This window comes from Perognathus longimembris, chromosome 6 (genome assembly GCF_023159225.1).
Source record: "Perognathus longimembris pacificus isolate PPM17 chromosome 6, ASM2315922v1, whole genome shotgun sequence".
Classification (NCBI taxonomy): domain Eukaryota; kingdom Metazoa; phylum Chordata; class Mammalia; order Rodentia; family Heteromyidae; genus Perognathus; species Perognathus longimembris.
Genome location: NC_063166.1, coordinates 392928 through 400324, shown reverse-complemented (window position 1 = coordinate 400324; position 7397 = coordinate 392928).

Below are 7397 nucleotides of genomic sequence, written 5' to 3'. Positions count from 1 at the left end.
ACACACACACGCACACACGCACACACACCCCAGATCACATAAGTCATGAATTTGAGTATATGAAATGAGTTTGCTCAGCAGGTGAATTATTTTATTTTTAAATATCACTGCAGTAACATTTACATGAACTTTTAAATGAGTTTTTGGTCATCTGTGGAAAGGGTATTTCTTCTACACAGAAAAAAACAATGTAAAAATGGCATGGAAAGCAATTCTAGGCAAAAGAAGCAGTGCAGGAGGTATCACAAAACCAGACTTCAAGCTCTATTATAGAGTCATCATAACAAAAACAGCCTGGTATTGGTATAAAAATAGATCTGAAGACCAATGGAATAGAATTGAAAACCCAGAAATAAAACCATACTCTTACAGTCAGCTGATATTTGACAAAAGGAGCTAAAGACATACAATGGAAAAAACATAGCCTCTTCAACTACTGGTGCTGGGAAAACTGGGCAACCATATGCAGAAAACTCAAAGTAGACCCTAGCCTATCACCATGTACCAAGATCAACTCAAAATGGATCAAGGACCTCAATATCAGACCTGAATCCTTGAAACTACTGAAGGACAGAGTAGGAAAGACGCTAGAACTTATAGGCACAGGAAGGAACTTCCTGAATATAGTCCCAGAGGCACAACAGATAGGGGAGAGACATGACAAATGGGACTACTACAAAATAAAAAGTTTCTGCACAGCTAAAGACATAGCCACCAAACTAGAAAGACAGCCAACCATATGGGAAAGGATCTTTACCAGCACAGCAACAAAGGCCTAATAACTAAGCCCCTCCAAGCCCAATAAACCAATTATGAAATGGGCAAAGGAGCTAAAGAGAGACTTCACAAGAGAAGAGATAAAAATGGCAAAGAAACATATGAGGAAATGTTCAACATCCCTGGTAGTAAAGGAAATGCAAATAAAAACAACCCTGAGATACCACCTCACCCCAGTTAGAATGGCCTATACTCTGAACTCAGGCAACAACAAATGCTGGAGGGGGTGTGGGGAAAGAGGAACCCTTCTCCATTGTTGGCGGGAGTGCAAATTAGTACAACCACTTTGGAGAACAGTATGGAGGTTCCTCAAAAAGCTCAACATAGACCTACCCTATGACCCAGCCATACCACTCCTAGGCATCTATCCTGAACAACAGGCCTCAAGATATCAAAAAGACATCTGCACTTCCATGTTTATCGCTGCACAATTCACAATAGCCAAAATATGGAAACAACCCAGATGCCCCTCCACAGATGAATGGATCCAAAAAATATGGTACCTATACACAATGGAATACTACATAGCAATTAGAAATGATGAAATATTGGCATTCGCAGGAAAATGGTCAGAACTTGAACAAATAATGTTGAGCGAGACAAGCCTAGAACACAGAAAACAAAGGGGCATGATCTCCTTGATATATGACTGTTAAGGTGGGGGGAGGGGGAGACAGCAGAGACCAGGTCTGCGAAACCAAAAACTTCTTGTCAAATGGTATTTCCCACAGGTTTGGGTCAGTGACCCTACATTATGTAACTAAAACCAAACAACTACTCAGCATATAAAGGTCAAAAATAGACCTCTCAGTGGATCACAATAGCTCAAAAGCCATGTTCATATAAGACAAGGATAAGCAAACCCTATTGTTGACGTTACATTTAAAGTCCTAGGTGAATTTCCTTTGGCGTAGGCCACGTGGCTACTGTATATGTTTTTGGTACACTGTGTATTGTATATATGTCTACCTGATCTAGGGAAGGGAAAGAAAAACAGGGTGTAAGATATCACAAGAAATGTACACACAGCCCTATTATGTAACTGTACCCCTTTTGCACAACACCATGTCAAAATTTTTTAACAGTACAAGAAATGTATCCAATGCCTAATGTATGAAACTGTAACCTCTCTGTACATCAGTTTGATAATAAAAATTTGAAAAAAAAGAAAAACAAACCTGGAGATATGAAATCTGGAGGTTTGATGGGAACTTAAATTCTATTTCATTGAAAATGTCACTTTAAAGATGACTTATTGAAAGATTATTTCATTAAACACCACTTGAACTTAAAAAAATGGCATGGAGTTATCAATGAACTGTGAGAATTTAGAGTCATGAATCTTTACATTATCATGGAGTGTGCCACCAGTATACAGGAATCATGCCAGGAATGCAGCTGGCATTGTAAAAGGCCTCAGTGCTGTCTGCATATGCTTAGAAAAATTCCAGAGCCAAGGAGAAACCACTATAGGTCTCCTTTTATTTTTTCTCCAACTGTAGATGTGACATCTATTTTAACAAGCAAAATAATAAATACCATAAAATATAAATAAATCGATTTCATGTGTTTCCCCCCCCTAAACAATAACCCACACTTCAGTGTGTGTCTCTGATGTGGCTTGCAGTGATACCACACAATAGTTTTGAAGACCCTTGTAGAATTTGCTATAGGTATATGGTAGAAATTCAGGAGGAATGAAATCTCCTTACCATACTCCATTCCCCAAGTTCACCATCCACAAATCACAAAAATGAATCATAATTTTAGAAGTTACATATGTTTAGGGAAGTATGCACAGTTGTGCTTCTCTTGTACAGGGAAGTGTGCATAACTGTTCTCTTTAAACAGTGGGTACATACTGAAATATATGTTCCTGAGAGAGACGAGAAATAACATAAGCATATGAATTATTCATTTTGGTTGTCTTAACTAATTTTCAGACTAATTTGTTGCTTTGTTACAGTATAAACAAAGCATAATGTTTTTACTGCTTTCATTAATTTGAATTTACTGATCAGTTTCATCAAACACTATGACTATTTTCTGGGATCTTTGAAAGTGTAAATTTCATGCTAAATTGATATATCTCAATTAGTTTGAAAGCCATAAGGTGGTATGATAACTTGCTTTTGGGGTTGGAGAAGCAAATTGTCAAAGAAGAAGATAGATGGGTATATAGTGCAGATATAAACACATTAGTACTCTTATATTTTACCACAGAGAACACATCATCAACACACAGAGGCACACACATGTACATGCACCCACACTGACACATATATCTATTTCCTAAATAAAGACTACACACAGGCCCCTGGTTTATTTTGTCCCCCATTAAAAGCATTATGTGGTCACATGTTTCCAAGCAGAGACTATGAAAAATTGAATCCATTTTTATGTCTGAGCTCCATTTTCCCTTTGAGCATGCCCACGCCTCTATGGCAATCTAGGTATAGCCTACTGAACTACTCTGACCATAGCCTAAGAACCGTTGAGGCAGAGGCTTCAATGCAGTCAGAATTCTATCCATCTCTGTCTGCTCCCTCAGGACTTCCACTCAGTTCTTCACTTCTCAATGAAGCAGGACTCATGGGCAAAAACAAATACAATGCAAATAATTTTGAAGCCAAAACCAAAACCAGAAATGTGTAGAGTACTAGAAATCTCCACAATAGAATGACCTCCTAGTCCTGACCTCTACTTAGGTGATCACCCTATCTTGAGCATGACAGAGACTCAGAGAGTAGTGGTGGCCTGGCCCTGTGTCCACCAGGGAAGGAGGCAACTTAGTAGGCAGAAGACAGAGAAGTGTATTGGCCAGAGGGCAATAACTGGTGTGGATTATTCTAGGGAACTGGAAAATCAAGTCAACGTATACTTATTTTAACTTAGTTTTCCTTCAAATGAGACAACAGAATGCCTTTCTGGTTTTTATACAGTACATGGTACATAATTAATGCCTTGATCTGAGAAATATGTACAGAAGAAATGAGGAAAGGATTACTTAATAAAATTTATCTTCTGCAAGTCTGAGGAGCTGAAATGATTCAGCTTTGTTGGTTTTGTCTTCAGTTATGACTTGCAGCTCCTCCATTTGTTTTACTTTCAGAATCGAACTCATTTTCAAAGTTAACACATGAAATACAGAGTAAGGGACAGCAGTGAGATTCATGATCATTCATTTACTTTATCTGCTCATGCCCTGAGAGTATAAACTCAATGGCCACTAACAGCAGATATTTGGTTAAAAGCATTCCAAAATTATTGGAATTCCTTCTCCAATAATATTTAACACCATTTTATTTTGACAATCTGTTATTTGAAGGAGCTTCACAAGACTATCATAAGAAAGCCTCCTGTTTCCTTCAGAAGTTTGAGCTGTATTAGGAACAACTGAACACTATCTAATATTTCCATTGTCTTTAGTGAAATAAAGACTTTCAATCTTATTTATGATTTAAATTCAAGAAATTATTGGAAATTTGCTGGCGGTCTTAAAGTAAAATTATTGTAGCAGCACAAAATGTTGTACTTTTCAAATATTCGTGTAATGCAGAGACAGATATATTAATAAAAGCAAAAGCACCTATCAGGGGAAATCTTTAAAATTTTAATGTCACAAAATTATTCTAAAATTACATTGTAAACTACTACATCCAGAGCAGTATAGAAAAATCACAGGCTGGGCTGGGAATATGGCCTAGTGGCAAGAGTGCTTGCCTTGTATACATGAAGCCCTGGGTTCGATTCCCCAGCACCACATATACAGAAAACGGCCAGAAGGGGCGCTGTGGCTCAAGTGGCAGAGTGCTAGCCTTGAGCAAAAAGGAAGCCAGGGACAGTGCTCAGGCCCTGAGTCCAAAGCCCAGGACTGACAAAAAAAAAAAAAAAAAAAAAGAAAAGAAAAGAAAAATCACAGGCTGATTGATCAATGCTAAATGTGTTTGGATTGAAGATACATGAGTGGGTTTATTTAGCTAATACTTGGCACTGTCCATTTGGTTCTGAATTTGTGTGACAGAAAGCTATGTTTTCAGTTATTTATAACACATTTTGGGAAAACTCCCAAAATAACTTTTAGAATTTATTCTTGCAAAAGTCATACGTGGGACTGGGAATATGGCCTAGTGGCAAGAGTGCTTGCCTCCTACACATGAAGCTCTCTGTTCGATTCCCCAGCACCACATATATGGAAAACGGCCAGAAGGGGCGCTGTGGCTCAGGTGGCAGAATGCTAGCCTGGAGCAGGAAGAAGCCAGGGACAGTGCTCAGGCCCTGAGTCCAAGGCCCAGGACTGGCCAAAAAAAAAAAGTCATACGCATGTACTTTGTCCCACTCTTGTTGGACTTAACTGCAATAAAATAGAAAATTATTTAAAAATTCCTGGCAAAAAAGAATAAATTGACAGCACTAATTTCCATTGAACTATTTCTTTTGGAATAATGCCTAGCAAAAACTAGTCAGAAAACTAACGGGCAAGATATAATTTGAATGGTGGTCAAGAGAACCAAAATTAGTTAAGCAGATATTTTAAATACAGGTATTGTAAGTTCAAGAATATACTTTTATATCAAGAAAATAACTTCAGAATCTATTACTATTGCTTCATATTTCTCTATCATGTATAAGCATTTCTATGTAATAATATACTTATATATCCATCAACAATTGAATATTATTGCTAATTGATGTACTATGATTTATTGAATTATTTGGTGTAGCTAATGATACAGTGATTATGATCTTTATTCCATTTATGTATACATATGTAACTATTTTCAACAATTATATATACACATGTGACTATTTTCATCAGAAAGAACTATAAATATTTTGCAACAAAATATGTGAACGTTCTTTGAGAAGGGTTTCTGTGGTTATTTTGTGTTAGCAGTGAACAATCTTAGGTACTTCTATATTCCTTCTTCATGTATGTCAAGGTGTCAACAGGAAATCCTGTCTTGTATGTTATATTGTCCTTTCTTTCCTTTTTCTTTTTCTTTTTATTTGTGCTATGAACTAAAATATAGTCATTGCAAAATAGTTGTCTTTATCCATACCCAGTGGATTTACAATGAATAATGAAACACCCATTGAATAATTAATCTTCAAATTTCTCAAAATATGTGGTGTGAAAATTCTAATATTTGTGTATATTATACAAATTTAAATTTTAAACTATGGTATGTTTTAATGTCTCTTATGTTTAAGTGATTATAAAAAATAAGTAGGGACATTATGTTATTTCAAAAGTCCAGTTTCAGGGCTGGGGATATGGCCTAGTGGCAAGAGTGCTTGCCTCGTATACATGAGGCCCTGGGTTCAATTCCCCAGCACCACATATACAGAAAATGGCCAGAAGTGGCGCTGTGGCTCAAGTGGCAGAGTGCTAGCCTTGAGCAAAGAGAAGCCAGGGACAGTGCTCAGGCCCTGAGTCCACGCCCCAGGATTGGCAAAAAAAAAAAAAAAAAGTCCAGTTTCTGAAGTGTTAAATTTATTTTTTTACAGTACGTAAGATGGACTAAATCATCAATGACTGTATGTACACAAAACTCAATGACAGACAAAGTTTGATAATTCTGATTGGAAAACACCGATGATACATCTCCATGCATATATGCAAAAGCACTGCGGGCAATAATTGATGTCAAACAAAACTAGCTTTCCTCTAAGGTGTAGCACCCAGTGGCAGCCACCTTATCACATCCAGGTGAAAAGCTGGAGCTCCGGGGTGTTACACAGTATAATTTCCATGACACTGGACAATTCTATGTTCCAGAGCCTGATTCAGCCAAGATGACTCCTGTACTGAACACAGAAGTTCAGTAAAGAGCATAGCTTTTCTATCAGTGTCTCTGGGCCTGTGCGCACATGTGAGTTGACAGAGGTAAATTTTGAGAAAAGTTCTGAAAAATACAAAATAGATCACTAATGTGGCTTTTCCTTAATAGGACTTGAATAAAACAAATGTGTCAAATTTCACTTATATGGTTTATCATTGTTGTTGTTATGTTCAACTTAACATGTGAAATTATGCCATTTTATGTTGTCTTTCATCCCCCATGGTTTTATCCCTGATGTCACTGTAACTGATTTTGGTGCCCTGGGTATTGTATATGTGTTTATGGGAAGTAGGGAAGGGAAGGAGAACATCAAAATGGAGAGACAAAGGGTAAATGGTGAACCAATGCAACAGCAATACTTACAACACTATATGCTGTAAAACAACTGCAACTGTACAAGTCGGGGAGAGGGGAGCCAGGGAACTGGGTAGGGGGAAGGTAGAAGAAAAATGAGGGAGGAGGTAACAAGTTTGATAAGAAATGTACTCATTGCCTTATGTATGAAACTGTAACTCCTCTGTACATCACTTTGACAATAAATAAATGTTTAAATATGTGTAATTAGTGAATAATAGCACTAGGAAGGAATCATCTTTAAACAACTTCTGAATGCCATTTTAGGTTTTCAAGTCTTTCTTAGTTCTGATTGTATTTTCAAATTATATTATCTTCTGCTATGTTTTTCTGTCAGCCTGAATCTGTATAGATGTATTTCAAAAATAAAACTGGGCTGGGAAAATGGCCTAGTGGCAAAAGTGCTCGCCTCGTATACAC